The sequence below is a fragment of the Schistocerca serialis genome, chromosome 6 (assembly GCF_023864345.2).
Source record: "Schistocerca serialis cubense isolate TAMUIC-IGC-003099 chromosome 6, iqSchSeri2.2, whole genome shotgun sequence".
NCBI lineage: Eukaryota > Metazoa > Arthropoda > Insecta > Orthoptera > Acrididae > Schistocerca > Schistocerca serialis.
In genome coordinates this window covers 375,983,271-375,998,589 of record NC_064643.1, presented here as the reverse complement: position 1 = coordinate 375,998,589, position 15,319 = coordinate 375,983,271, and the positions used below count along the sequence as shown (strand labels likewise).

The following is a 15,319-nucleotide window of genomic DNA, read 5'->3' as shown; positions in this document are numbered from 1 at the left end:
TGTCCCCCCCATCCCCTTGAGTTTTACCGGATTCGATGTGCTCTAACAACAGTGACTGGGCGCTATAATGACCTCAGCAGTTGAGCGCCCTTAAACCCAACCAAAAAAAAAAAAAAAAAAGGCTATTATTAAGTTATGTTCTGTGCAAAAGTCTACCAGGTGGCTTCCTCTTTCACTTCTTAGCCCCAGTCCGTATTCACCTACTACGTTTCCTTCTCTTCCTTTTCCTACTGTTGAATTCCAGGCACCCATGACTATTAAATTTTCATCTCCCTTCACTACCTGAATAATTTCTTTTATCTCATCTTACATTTCATCAATTTCATCATCATCTGCAGAGCTAGTTGGCATATAAACTTGTACTACTGTGGTAGGCATGGGCTTCGTGTCTATCTTGGCCACAATAATGCGTTCACTATGCTGTTGGTAGTAGCTTACCCGCACTCCTATTTTTTTATTCATTATTAAACCTACTCCTGCATTACCCCTATTTGATTTGTGTTTATAACCCTGTATTCACCTGACCAAAAGTCTTGTTCCTCCTGCCACCAAACTTCGCTAATTCCCACTATATCTGACTTCAACCTATCCATTTCCCTTTTTAAATTTTCTAACCTACCTGCCCGATTAAGGGATCTGACATTCCATGCTCCGATCCATAGAACGCCAGTTTTCTTTCTCCTGATAACGACGTTCTCCTGAGTAGTCTCCATCCGGAGATCCGAATGAGGGACTATTTTACCTCTGGAATATTTTACCCAAGAGGATGCCATCATCATTTAACCATACAGTAAAGCTGCATGCCCTCGGGAAAAATTACGGCTGTAGTTTCCCCTTGCTTTCAGCCGTTCGCAGTACCAGCACAGCATGGCCGTTTTGGTTAGTGTTGCAAGGTCAGATCAGTCAATCATCCAGACTGTAGCCCCTGCAACTACTGAAAAGGCTGCTGCCCCTCTTCAGGAGGCCTCTCAACAGATACCCCTCCGTTGTGGTTGCACCTACGGTACGGCCATCTGTATTGCTGAGGCACGCAAGCCTCCCCACCAACGGCAAGGTCCGTGATTCATGGGGGTAGGACATTTACATATATGATTATATATATTCAACTTTTTTAAAATGAAATTTCAAGTTTATTTTAAAAAAAATGTATGTTCCATTTTCTCAAAGTATCCAAGAGAGTTCTACAAAAATTTCTGTTTCATCTCTTTATATGTTGTAAGTTTCTCTCATGAGGTTTTTGGAATAGGTCAAATAGAATTTTCATATTTTTTTAATTATAATTCCACAAGTACAATTTTAAATTCATGCAAAATTTCAAGCACTTTGCCCCATATCTCGGCTTGCAATCAGAATTTCAAAATTTGCTCGTGAGGCAATGTTTAATAGATTTACAGAAATATGTGTACAAAATTTCATAATTCTAGCATTCATAGAATCTGAGAAAAAGGTACATAAACTTTAAAAAACAAACTTTTCAGGAAACGCAATTAAAAGTTCAACCTAACTTCTTTCCTTATGTCACTTCTTCAGAAGGCATCACATTTGTACTCTGGGTCGTCTTTCCCTTCAAGGTTTCTCTTCTGGTTTCTTGTTGTCTGTCTTCTTTCCTTTACCAGGTCTTCAACTGAATTTTCAGCTGCAGAGATGTAGCCTCATTGCTGGTTTGTCGTCGTTTCTCACATCTTCCATTCACTAACTTATTCAAATGCAGTTTATCCAGTTTTTTATACTCTCTTTGTGATCGTGGCATAACTGAATGAAGAAAGAATCAAACACTTGTATAAATCTCCATCAGTATCACAAAGCAAAAAAAGAATTGCTTCGTCATAAATGATGCAGCTAGTTTGTTATTGTATATAAGATACAGAACAGAGACAAAGATGATCTATAAAACCAAAGAGTATGTATCACAGCCTTGTAGATGTATCCCACACACGTTTGGTTGAATACACAGAATCATTGTTCACTGAGCTGGAATTGAAGTGCTGCTTCAAAACGTGGGCATGGCAGGGAGGCTGCGTCACACTTTTAATTAACTTTCAGGCACTTTGGATGCGATTTCAACATTGAAACTTTGGGAACTTATTGTCCATGAGTTGTATTAACAAATAAAAAATAAATTGAAAATTAAAATTTTTGGTCAATTTCATCAACGTCCTCCCTTAAGCATTACGTTTGCTTTCTGTTTTTCAGGAGTGCAAACCCCTGCTCTTCATGGCTATCAGGGGTATTACAAAAATAATAATGTCTGTAACAGGATGTCAGGTATGTCCCCTTACCTTTGCCCCTTACCAGCGGCCCCTCAGCCACACCTAGAAGCTGTGGCTCTCAGGGTGAGGACAACACAGGAAATCACCACCTCCAACATCTACCTTCCTGCTGATAGTGAGGTACACAAAATGTATTGGCTGCACTAATTTCTCAACCCCACCCCACCTTCCCTACTTTTGTGTCATTTCAGGACCCACAACCCTGGCCATGGTGAAGATTTGAGCATCTACTAACTCAATTTGATCTTTGCCTCCTAAATACAGATGCCCCCTCTCATTTTACGAGGCACATGCTCGACCATTGATCTCTGTTTATAGTCCTGGCCTTCTACCATCTGTACACTGCGCAGAGCTCACGATGACTTGTATGGTAGTGACCACTTTCTGCTCTCGCCTCTACTATCGCCATTGAATCTCCATTCCTTGGTAACATCGATGTGGCAATCCACAATGTTACTACAGCCATTGCTTCTGCAGCTGAATCGGCAACCCTTTGTTCCTCAGGTGGCCCCTGGCAGAAGACATTGCATTGGTGGTCACCGGATATCACTGTGGCCATTATAGAGCATAGTGGGCTCTCAAACATCATAAGTGGCACCCACTAATGGAGCACCTCATTGCCTTCAAGCGGCTTTGTGCCTGGGTCTGTCAAATAATCAGAAGATGGAAGTGGGAGTGTTGTAGATGGTACATCTCCACCATCGGAACACAAAGGTTTGGACTAAGATCAGGCGCCTTTATGGATATCAGACACCTGCTGGTATACTTGGGATTTCCTTAAATGGAGCTATCTGTACCGATCCAGATGCAATCGCAGAGGATTTGCTGAGCCTTATGATCGAACCTCTGCATCTGAGACCATGCCATCTTTTGTACCCTAAAACAGTGGGTGGAAGAAAAGTGCTTATCTTTTACTACATGACGTCTTGAACCATACAGTACTCTGTTTGGTGAATATGCCCTTGCACATTGTCCTGACACAAACTCTGTGCTAGACCACGTCCACCCCCAAATGACCCAAATGATTAAACATTTATCAGCGGATTACCAGCATCACATCCTTACCATCTTCAGTTGCATCTGGAGCGATGGCGAATTCTCACTTCAGTGGTGAGAAAGTATCATTGTTCCAGTGCTAAAACCTGTTAAGACCCTGCTAGCCACAGCAACCTTCTGTGCAAGCTGCTCAAACATATGGTGAGCAGATGGTTGTGTTGGCCCTGTGAGTCTCAGAGCCTTCTGGCTCCCCATCAGGCTGGTTTCCGCGAAGGTCAGTTCACCACCGACAACTTACTATGGAGTCTGCCATCCGAATAGCCTTTTCCCACTGTCATCACCGCACTGCCATCTTTTTTGATCTGACAAAAGCCTATGACACGACTTGGCAACACCACGTCCTCATTACATTAAATGAGTTGGAGTCTCCAGTCCAACTCGTGATTTTTATACAGAACTTCTTTAGGCTCCTCACCTTCAGAGTTAGTCTGTGCTTCACTCAGGTCCCACCATATCCAAGACAATAGGGTCCCACACGGCTCTCTCACATGGACAGCTTGCCTAAACATACAAATCACCATCTACTTTTCCCTAACACGGTGATCCATCTCCTGCAATGACAGCCCAGTTCAGGGATAAAATTGCAGTCTGTGTCCGGTCCCTTATCCCTCTGCCATCTCTCCTCCGGCTCCACTCACATACACCTCCGTAGTGCGTATCTCGACCACAGCTTCGTCTGGACCAATCGCAAGTTCCAAAAGCCTCAGTTCATCCTGCAGCCTCCGCCGCCTATTTCTCTCTATTCTTGATGCATCCCAGCATTCAGAGGTAGTTTACACAGATGACTTGATGGTTGATGATTACATGGAGTTTGCTTATGCTCATCCAGGACACAATGACTTGCTCTTCTTGCCAGATGGCTGCAGTGTTTTCAATGCAGAGCTGGTAACCATCTCGTGCTGTTGAGTATATCCTTTCCTGCGCCAGGGAGTCCTTCCTCATTTGTAGCGACTCCTAGAATGCTTTAAAAGCTCCCAACCAATGCTATCCTCACCATCCTGTGGTAATGACCATCCAAGAGTCCATTTACATCCTCGAACAATATGGACGTCCTGTGGACTTCTTATGGACCCCGGGACACTTCGGAATCCTGGGAAATGAACTAGCCGACAGGCTAGCCAAAGAGGCTATTTGTAATCAGAGTCTGGAGATCGGCTTACCGGAATCTGATTTTCGATTGGTTTTCTGCTGCAACATTTTTGGGCTCTGGAGTATAGAATAGCGCTCCCTGACTTTGCCGGAGAAGTTATGTATGATAAAGGAGACAACGAATGTGTGGAGGTCTTCCATATGAGCCTCTCACAAGGATGCCATTAGCCTTTGCCGGCTCTGCATTGGCCATACTTGGTTGACTCTGTTACTTCCAACATTGCGAGACTCACCTCAGTGTCACTGTGGTTCAAACTTGACAGTGCTCTACATCTTGTTGGATTGTCCAGATGTAGCCACCCTGCGGTGGACTTGCAATCTCCCTGATGTGCATCCTTCGATTTTAAGTGAAAATGCACCAGTGGCTAACATAGTTTTAAGTTTTATCCGTGAAGGGGGTTTTTATCATTCTGTTTAAGGGTGGGTGCCCTATCCTCATCTTTCAGGCCACCTCTGTTTCTCTTGCCTTGTGCTTTTAGGCTGGCGATTTTAGTGTGTTTCAGAGTGGCTCATTCATCCTTTCTTATTCCTGCTATCAGCCAGCTAACAGTGTCTGCTGTATTGTTGTAATACCTTGTGCCACTTTTTTTTTCTTTTAGTTAATGTTTCCCATTTTGACTTGATACTTTCTTTTTCTGCTTCAATGTGCTTACACACACAGTTTTACGCATTTTGTTCCTTCCTCTGATCTCAGGTGGTAGCATTCTTTTGGGGTATGGTTTTCATCCGAGACCTGTGTGACTAAGAAAAAAGGGACTGATAATCTTGCAGTTTAGTCCCTTTAATCTACAAACCAACTGACCAACTTTTTGGCAGCTCTTCCTTTTTTTGATTCTTCAGGCTTATCAATGTGAACCGTCATTTTCACTGAGACCTCTGAAACATTGGATAGGCTGTGATATGCTTGTACATCTTCCACGCGACAAAAAAAGAAATCTGTTGGAAGGAAATGATTGTGCTTTCACAGTGGAGCTGATAGCCATTAAGAGAGCCCTATGTTTTATTAATCAGACCTCTCTCCACAGCATTTTAATTTGTAGTGACTCAGTGAGCCCTTTACAGGGTATTGAGCAATGTTACTGCTGTCAACCTGTGATAGTTTCCATTCATGACCTTCTCTCTGACCTTAATCATGCTGTGGACTCAGTTGTCTGTATCTGAGTCCCAAGTTATGTGGATACCCCAGGGAATGAACTGGTTGACTGTTTGGTTGACCGCACAATCCTAGGTGCAGATTTGCAAGTGAAGTAAGTTCTTTCCTCATTCTGAGATGGAACATTCAGTGGGCTACTGTCCCCTCTAATCCCCCCAGGGGGTCCACAACTCTTTTGTGGACACGTGCGTAGCGAGCACGGGACCCGGAGCTAATGTGGCCCTCCTTCCTTTCCGGGTTGCATACCTTCCCTTCCCTTTCCGCATCCCTCCCCGTCCCCCATCTTCGCCCCCCCCCCCCCCTCACCTCTGGCTCTTTCCTTCCCTTTCTCCCCCTATGGGAGTATGGTTTGTGCCTACGTCCGGAGACGGACGCTCGAAGCTGTTCCAAATTCCTTGCTTTCTAGACTTGAAAGTCCTCATCCTTCCTCTGTCCTTCTCTTTTCCTTCCCTCTTCTCCTTGCCCTTTTCTTCGCTGCGGCGTTTGAAACCCCCTCTTCTTTCCTTTCCCTTTCTCTTTTTTGCTCCCTGTGCGTGTCTGAAGGCCGACCCACGGACTTCCATGCGTAGCCGGTGACGGGGTAACGCATAATTCCCCGCCCCGGGTAGACAGGTAGGACACGTACATACCCCCTGGTAACGGCCAGGCCCAGGGAGGAGTGATTACCCGAGCTGATACCTTCCGAAAGTGCCGATTGGTCCCTCCGTCCGTTTGTCAGGAGGTGTGACCTGAGGTGTGAACAATCACCTAAGGCGGGTGTGCCCTCGGTGAGGGCCCCCACAAGGGAGGAGCGCGCCATTGGAGACGCGGGTAATCATGGGGGATTCTTCCGCAATGGTTTCCTCACCTTCCATTATGTCTGCTCACAAACGTAAGTTCACTGAGTCTCAGCCACAGACGGTTCTTCCATCGTTGCCACAGTTCCTTGTTGTTTCTCGGTCTGACGAAGGTCACGACTTTTCCACGGTCAACCCTTTCATTATTCAGAAAGGTGTCGATGCAATTGCGGGTCCTGTAGTCTTGTTCCAGATTACGGAATGGCACCCTGTTGTTAGAAACACACAGTGCCCTCCAGGCTCAACAATTGCTGCGTACTTCTCTGCTCCACACCTTCCCTGTCCGGGTGGAACCGCACCGTACCTTAAATTCCTCGCGTGGAGTCGTTTATACATGCTCCCTCGATGGATTGTCTGACGAAGAAATTCAGCACTACCTGTCTGACCAGGGCGTCACGGCTGTTCATCGGGTTATGAAAAGGGTTGACTCGAACATCATTCCAACCCGCACTGTCTTCTTGACATTTGACAAAGTTCAACTCCCATCAAAAATCAAAGCAGGCTATGAGATAATTTCCGTTCGCCCTTATGTCCCAAACCCTACGCGTTGCTATCGATGTCAGCGGTTCAATCACACCAGCCAGTCCTGTTCCAATCCGGCCAAATGTGTTACGTGTGGCAAGGATGCCCATGAGGGTGCTTGTCCACCTCCATCCCCTCGCTGCATCAACTGTATGGGTGACCACGCTGCTTCCTCTCGAGATTGCCCCGTTTTTAAGGACGAAAAGCTCATCCAGGAAATAAGAGTGAAGGAAAAGGTGTCGACCTTTGCTGCTCGAAAGTTACTCGCCAGTCGACAGCCCACCGTGCCTCAGAAAGGAAAATACAGCACTGTCCTTGCTTCTCCTCGGCCAACAAAGGAGGCGGCCACGCAGACTTGCGACCTCACATTTAGTACCACGGTCGTCAGATCGGCCAGCGCAAAGATCGCCCGTTCAACCTCACCACTTTCGCCTGCCCACTCTATGGCTCACCCTTCGTCGGGTTCTGCTAAATCTCGAGCCCAAAAGTCAGACGCCAAGTCTTCGAAAAAAGAGCATTCTCATGAAGAGTTTTTACGTACTGCAACTTCACAACCATCGGTTCCTCCTTCATCTAAACATCATACTTCCAAGAAGGCTACGAAGAAACACAGTTCCTCTCCTTCTCCGCCAAGGCGTGTCCCATCTACAGCACCACCTGGCGGAAATCGCCCTCGGCCATCTTCTGTGTCGCCGAGGCGCACTGCTGCTGGCCGGTCAACTGGCCGATCGTTGGTGGGAGGAGCTGCTCCTGACCAACCTATGGATCAGGATCTTCTGCCTTCGACTGAATGCCATTCCATGCTGTCGGTCGCAAGCTCTGAGCAGTCGTTGAGTTGACAGCACCCTTGGTCACGTTCCTCCATTTTCTGTTCACCCTATGTCCATTATCCACTGGAATATCCGCGGCATTCGCGCCAATCGGGATGAATTGTCGATCCTCTTACGATCCTACTCGCCGGTCATCTTCTGTCTTCAGGAAACAAAGCTGCGTCCCCATGACCGCTTTGTTCTCCCTCATTTTCAGTCCGTCCGATATGACCTCCCCTCTGTTGAAGGCACTCCAGCCCATGGAGGACTCATGATTCTGCTCCATGATACTCTCCATTATCACCCAATCCCCTTAAACAGTTCCTTCCAAGCTGTCGCCGTCCGTCTTTCAATTTCTGGATACACGTTCTCTCTTTGTACGGTATACATTCCATCGTCTACACCAATGGCACGAGCTGATCTCCTTCATCTTCTTGATCAGCTTCCACCCCCCTATTTGCTGGTTGGGGACTTCAATGCCCACCACCCGCTTTGGGGATCTCCACATCCTTGTCCACGTGGCTCACTATTGTTAGACGTCTTCCACCAAGCGGATCTAGTCTGCCTCAACACTGGGGTCCCCACATTTTTGTCTGCCTCCACGGCAAATTTATCTCATTTGGACCTTGCGGTCGGTACTGTTCCGCTAGCTCGGCGCTTCGAATGGTTCGCCCTTGATGATACACACTCGAGTGACCACTTTCCATGTGTTCTTAGACTGCAGCCTCAACTGCCATATATGCGCTTGCGACGCTGGAAGTTTGCCCAAGCCGATTGGACACTTTTTTCGTCTCTAGCGACATTCGATGACCGTCGCTTTCCCAGCGTCGACGATGAGGTCACACATGTTACCGACGTTATTCTCACAGCTGCGGAACGTTCAATACCACGCACCTCCGAATTGCCCCGGCGCCCCCCAGTTCCTTGGTGGAACGAGGCATGCCGTGACGCAATACGTGAGCGGCGACGTGCTCTTCACATTTTCGGTCACCATCCAACTTTGGCCAACTGTATCCGATATAAGCAGCTCCGTGCGCGATGCCGTCGCGTCATCCGCGATAGCAAGAAGGCAAGCTGGAAATTCTTTATTAGCTCATTTAACACCTTCACTCCCTCCTCGGAAGTTTGGAGTCGGCTTTGATGGTTCTCAGGCGCGCCTAGTTTCTCCCCGGTCTCTGGGCTCACTGTCGCGCATGATACCTTAGTGGACCCCGTCGCAATTTCTAACTCATTGGGTCAGCACTTTGCTGAGATTTCGAGCTCTTCAAATTACCCGCCAGCGTTTCTCCCGAAGAAACGTGCAGCGGAAGTGCGACATCTTGCTTTCTCCTCTCAAAATCACGAAAGCTACAATACTGTTTTCTCCATGCGGGAACTCCGACATGCCCTCTCTTCTTCTCGCTCCTCCGCCCCAGGACCGGATGGTATCCATGTCCAAATGTTGCTGCATTTATCAACCCATAGCCTGCGTTACCTCCTTCGCCTTTATAATCGAATTTGGACCGACAGTACCTTTCCCAGGCGATGGCGGGAAGCTGTTGTCGTTCCTGTTCCGAAACCTGGAAAGGACAAACATCTCCCCTCTAGCTATCGCCCCATTTCTCTCACGAGTAGTGTCTGTAAGGTTTTGGAGCGTATGGTGAATTACCATTTAGCTTGGTGGCTGGAATCCCGCAGTCTTTTAACACCAGCCCAATGCGGATTCCGAAAGCATCGTTCTGCCGTTGACCATCTTGTTGCTCTCTCCACTTATATCATGAACAATTTTCTCCGGAAACGCCAAACGGTAGCAATATTTTTTGATCTGGAGAGAGTATACGATACCTGTTGGAGGACAGGCATCCTCCGCACACTGTTGTCTTTGGGCTTTCGAGGCCGGCTACCCCTTTTTCTTTGCGAATTTATGGCAGAGCGCACATTTAGGGTGCGGGTGAATACTACTCTCTCCCGTACTTTCTCCCAAGAAAACGGGGTACCCCAGGGCTCCGTGCTGAGTGTTGTACTGTTTGCCATCGCCATTAATCCAATTATGGATTGTCTCCTTCCTAATGTCTCGGGCTCCCTCTTTGTGGACAATTTTGCGATCTACTACAGCTCTCAACGGACCAGCCTTCTTGAAAGACGTCTTCAAGGATGTCTTGATCGCCTTCACTCGTGGAGCATCGAAACCGGCTTCCGTTTCTCACCCAGTAAGACCGTTTGTGTTAATTTTTGGCGACGTAAGGAGTTTCTTCCGCCCTCCTTACATCTAGGTCCTGTCAACCTTCCGTTTTCCGACGTCGCTAAATTCTTGGGTCTTATGTTTGACAGAAAACTGTGCTGGTCCTCCCACGTTTCCTATCTTTCGGCTCGCTGTCTGCGTTCCCTTAACACCCTCCGTGTCCTGAATGGTACCTCCAGGGGAGCGGACCGAGTGGTCCTTCTCCGCCTCTATCACGCCTTAGTGCGCTCGAAATTGGATTATGGAAGCATAGTCTACTCCTCTGCTCGGCCGTCTATTCTTTGGCGTCTCGACTCTATCCACCACCGTGGATTACGTTTAGTGTCTGGAGCTTTTTACACCAGCCCTGTGGAAAGCCTTTATGCTGAGACTGCTGAACCTCCGCTGTCCAATCGGCGGGCAGTCCTTCTGAGTCGTTATGCTAACCATCTGTCTTCCATGCCTGCTAATCCAGCCCATGACCTTTTTTTCGACGCCTCCTTTGATGTCGGGTATGCAGGCCGCTCCTCCTCCCTACTACCCCCGGGAGTCCGCTTCCGTCAACTGCTCCATTCTCTTTCCTTCCGCTTTCCTAAAACCTTCTTGACAACTTGGGGTACAGCACCGCCTTGGCTCCGTCCCCGGATCGACTTGCTCAGAGACCTATGTCAATTTCCCAAGGATGGTATCCCTACACTTGTTTACCGTCGGGCATTTGCTGCTCTATGTGCACACATGACGGAAGCCACATTTATTTACGACGACGGCTCGAAAACATCGTTAGGTGTAGGGAGTGCCTATATTGTTGGCGACACCCCAAATCACTTTCGGCTTCCCGACCAGTGTTCGGTTTATACTGCGGAGCTTTACGCTGTTCTCCAGGCTGTCCACTACATCCGCCGCCAACAGCGGATACAGTACGTAATCTGCTCAGATTCTCTCCGCTCTCTCCTAAGTCTCCAAGCTCTTTACCCTGTGCACCCTCTGGTCCACCGGATTCAGGACTGTCTGCGCTTGCTCCACCTGGGGGGCGTCTCAGTGGCGTTCCTCTGGCTCCCGGGACACGCTGGTATCTGTGGGAATGAGGCGGCCGATATAGCGGCCAAGGCTGCAGTCTCTCTTCCTCGGCCAGCTATTCAGTCTCTTCCGTTTACCGATCTACGGAGCGGTTTATGTCGCGAAGTTGCTCATTTATGGCATGCGCATTGGTCAACACTTCCCCATAATAAATTGCGGGAAGTGAAAGCCCTTCCTTGCGCTTGGACCTCTTCCTCCCGAACGCGTCGTCGGGAGGAGGTAATTTTAGCTAGACTCCGGATAGGGCACTGTCTTTTCAGTCATCGACATCTTTTAAGCGGTGATCCTCCCCCACTCTGTCCCCACTGCTCTCAGCTGTGGACGGTCAGACACCTTTTAATTGAATGCCCCTATTTTAATCCGTTACGCTCCCGTCTACAGCTATCGCCCGATCTATCGTCGATTTTAGCAGATGACACGCGCTCAGCTGACCGCGTTCTACAGTTTATTAGTGACAGTGAAATGACGTCAGTCGTTTGAAGCTTTTTTTGGGGACAACCAACCCCTTTCTATAGTGGATTTTTAAGCATTCCTTCTGCCTTTAGTTTCTAAAATTTTATGACTTTGTTCCCATTGCTGCTGATTTTAAATTTCGTTTTTTTCCTGTTTTCTACGTCACGGGCTGGGCGCTAATGACCATAGAAGTTTTGCGCCCTAAAACCATAAACAAAAAAAAAAGTCCCCTCTAATAAACCCTGCACTATTTAGGATACTACTGCTACATGACACTACTCCTTCCATTTCTCCCAGAAGGACCCACCATCTTATGTCACCTCTGTGTCAGTCATACCAGATTAACTCATAGTTTATTTTACCCTCGTGTTGTGGTTGTGGAGCCTTACAGATAGTAGCTCACATCCTGTTGGAATGCCTCCTCCTCCTCTTGGCTATCCATGCTAAGTGTGGTCTTCTAAATTCCTTGCCTCTCACTTTGGCAGGCGATTTGTGGGCAATTAAGCTGGTTCCCTGTTTTCACTGTGAAAATGGGTTTTGTTCTAAGGTATTGTATGGCCCCAAGTCATATGCAAAGCCTCAGGGATACTTGCTTGGACCCACTGATCTATTGACCTGATTATTTCTCTCACTTGATTTTATTGTAGTCAGTCCAACTGATGTCCATGATATTTCTAGCTTCCTCATTTTTACTATTAAGAATCTTCCAGCTACAAGGCATTTACTGTCTTTGCTCTTAATTAGGTTAGCTGAGGTATTGGGGGGGGGGGGGAGGTGAAAGAAGTCCGATACAGGTAGGATTTCTTTTGCCACAGATGAGACCTGAGAGAACCCTTGTCTGCTCTGACCACCTCACTGGTCTGACTCATATAAACTCCTTACATTATTTCTCAGCTCTGGCATCAACATTGATTTCAGTTCCTCGCCTTTACTATTCCTACATACTTCCATAATTCGCTAATATTTTTGGCAGACCTCACTTACTCCAGATAAACTCCCTCTTGACTAAGGAATAGATGACCTCACTGTTTAGTCCGTTAATGTCCAACCATCGAACACTGTAGTGGAAGAAGTGAATGAATTGTCCAATCTAGAAAGCAAGATTACTTAGAATGTATTAACCAAGGAAAGTAGTGGAGTTAGACTGGCACATGTGAAGGAAGATTTCTTCAATAAGAGCGCTCTTCCAGGGAAGTGAAATGTGCACTATTAGAAATCTGTGAAGAAGAAACCAAAAGCATTTGAACTGTGACAGTATAGAATAAATTTAAAAATTTAGTGGGCAGATAAAATACTTACTTACTTACTTACTCACTGGTCATACCGGACTCGAGAGTCCATTACCGCAGCAACGTATTTTCGCCATCTGTCCCTGTCTTGGGCTATTTCCTTCCATTCACCTTCAATAACTAGGCTCCTCAAATCAGCCTTCACATTGTCCTCCCATCTACGCCTCGGCCTCCCCACAGGAAGTTTTCCTTCTAGGTGCCCTACCAGTACTCTGCGCACTGCCCTGGCCTCATCCATTCGAGCTATGTGACCCGCCCTTCGCAGCCTACGTGATTTAATAATACTGATTATGTCAGGGCTTGAATAGAGTTCGTGAACCTCTTCGTTATGCAGTTTTCGTCACTCTCTGATAATGTCATCCCTTTTTGCTCCAAACATTTTCCTCAAAATTTTGTTTTCAAATACTCAAACAGCTTTTCATTTTGCACAATGAGAGACCAAGTCTCACACCCATACAGCATAACTGGTAGAATAATAATTTTGTATATTCTAATCTTTGCGTTCCTAGACAATATCCGTGATGAAAGCAATCTATTCAGTGAGAAGTAGGACGCATTTCCTGCCCGTAATCTCTTCTTCAGTTCAGATTCAATCTCATTTCTCGAAGTGATGTCCACGCCCAGATACTTAAATGTGTTCACTTTTTCAAACTGCATGTCTCCAACTCTTAACATTTACTGATCTACTGCTGTTGGCATTCTAGTAGTAACCAGATATTTAGTTTTGTCTTCACTTATCCTTAGACCTACATCTTCACTAGCCTTGATTAACGCATTCGCATTTGCTGAGTAGTGGAGACAGGGCATCTCCCTGCTTAAGTCCGTTCTTTATTACAAATTCTTCTGACTCCAATTTTCCCATGCGTACTCTACCTTTTGTGTTTTTCAAACTCGCTTCTGTAAGTCTAACATGCTTCTTTGGAATTCCAAGTTCCAAAAGAATTCTGTAAAATTTTGACTGCAATACTGAATCATATGCTTTTGTGAAATCTATGAAGAGATTATGAACTGGTTTATTGTATTCCCATTTCTTTTCCAAAATTTGATGCAGATAAAATACTAAACGAAATTTAAAAAAAAGAGTAGATGACGGAAGTCCTGTCTGGAAACCATTAACAGAACAAGCAATGTATTAGCCGGACATATGCTACTGCATCCAGAAATTACCTTGGTGGTGAAAGGAGAATAGAGGGGTAAAATAGAACAGCGGACAGAGATTACAATATCCAAAGTAGATAAAATAAGTGATGTAGTGTGTAGTAATTCTGTAGATTTGAGATCAGCACAATACAGGAAAAAAAATTGAAAGACTGGTTATTTGAAACAATTCATTGCTTACTGTTTCATTTTATTTTTGTGCTGTTAATTCTGACCATTTTCCCCTTTTTGTTCTTTTTTCAGTAGCTGCATCATCATTCTCAGCTGGTATGTCTAATACACTCTGGTAAGTCACTTAATTACTATAAGAGTAATATTGCTCCCAGTATAATTTTATGCAAGAAATTCATTTTTATTTATTTTGAACCTACTCAGTTATGTAAAATTTATTGCTGTACTGCCTTCTGCATGTAGTGTTAGAATTTCTCATTACCTAAAAGACTGAAACTATGTGCTGGGCTCAAATCTGGGGACCTATGCCTCTACCAAGTTAGCTACCTAAGTGCGAATCACTATCCATCCTCACAGCTCTTTGCTTTCCCCAGTACCTTGTCTCTTACCTTCCAAACTTCCCAGGCTTGAATCCAGGTCTGGCACCCAGTTTTAACCTAACAGAAAATTTTATGTCGACACACAGTCCAGCATGAAAATTCATTCCGGCTCATCATCTACTCCACTAATTTTTAAATTCTATTCTCCCCCTCCCAGGGCCCACAGGTCTTTTGTGAATACCTGTATTGTGAGCATGGTGTCCCAGGCTATTGCAGCACATACTTTTTTCCCTGTGCAGCAGTGTCTCATCTCTGACTATCCTGCCTTCTCATACCCTCTTTCTGTTGGTGGAAGCACTTGATGTCGATCTGGCTATGCCCTAAATCTTGATTTCCTTTCTCAGAATAGTCATTTATTTACTTGACATCACTTTCTGGCTGAAGTAATTTTTTGTTTCCTTTTGGGTTTTACTTTTTGTAACTATGGACTGACTGGGAAAGAATACGCTAAATAGCACCTACTGCTTGCAGTGGTAAATATTGTATGCTCATTACCTGTGGAGATTGTTATAAGTGCTTCGAAGCCAACACAGAAACCAATCCGCTGTGGTGGGATCATTATATGCCTATCATTGAGCCTTTGTACAAATGGGGTTCAAGCTGCTGATGCCTGAGCTGCTCGGTTGCATGCCAAGGAGTAAATGTCTGTCTTCCTGGGGCATCAGGACTCCAGGCATTGAACAGAAAAGGTAGCATCAGGGCGGATGTTTTGCTCGTGAAATGTGTCAAGTTACAACAAAACAATGGCCATTCAGATCACTGTTCTATCACATCATTGTTCTTCACATTACAATGT

General features: G+C 45.9%; 1 protein-coding gene across 6 annotated transcripts in view; it reads left to right on the top strand.

The window, feature by feature from the left end:
• LOC126483871 (sorting nexin-24-like) overlaps nt 1-15,319 on the top strand; it is a 91,969-nt gene that overhangs the window by 19,062 nt on the left and 57,588 nt on the right. For 2 of the 6 annotated variants that reach the window (XM_050107108.1, XM_050107109.1), the window contains exon 2: nt 14,216-14,258. The gene's annotated coding sequence lies outside the window, so the exon portion shown is untranslated. The remainder of the gene's footprint in view (nt 1-14,215; nt 14,259-15,319) is intronic. The other 4 variants (XM_050107112.1, XM_050107113.1, XM_050107110.1 and 1 more) reach the window with 2 other exon arrangements.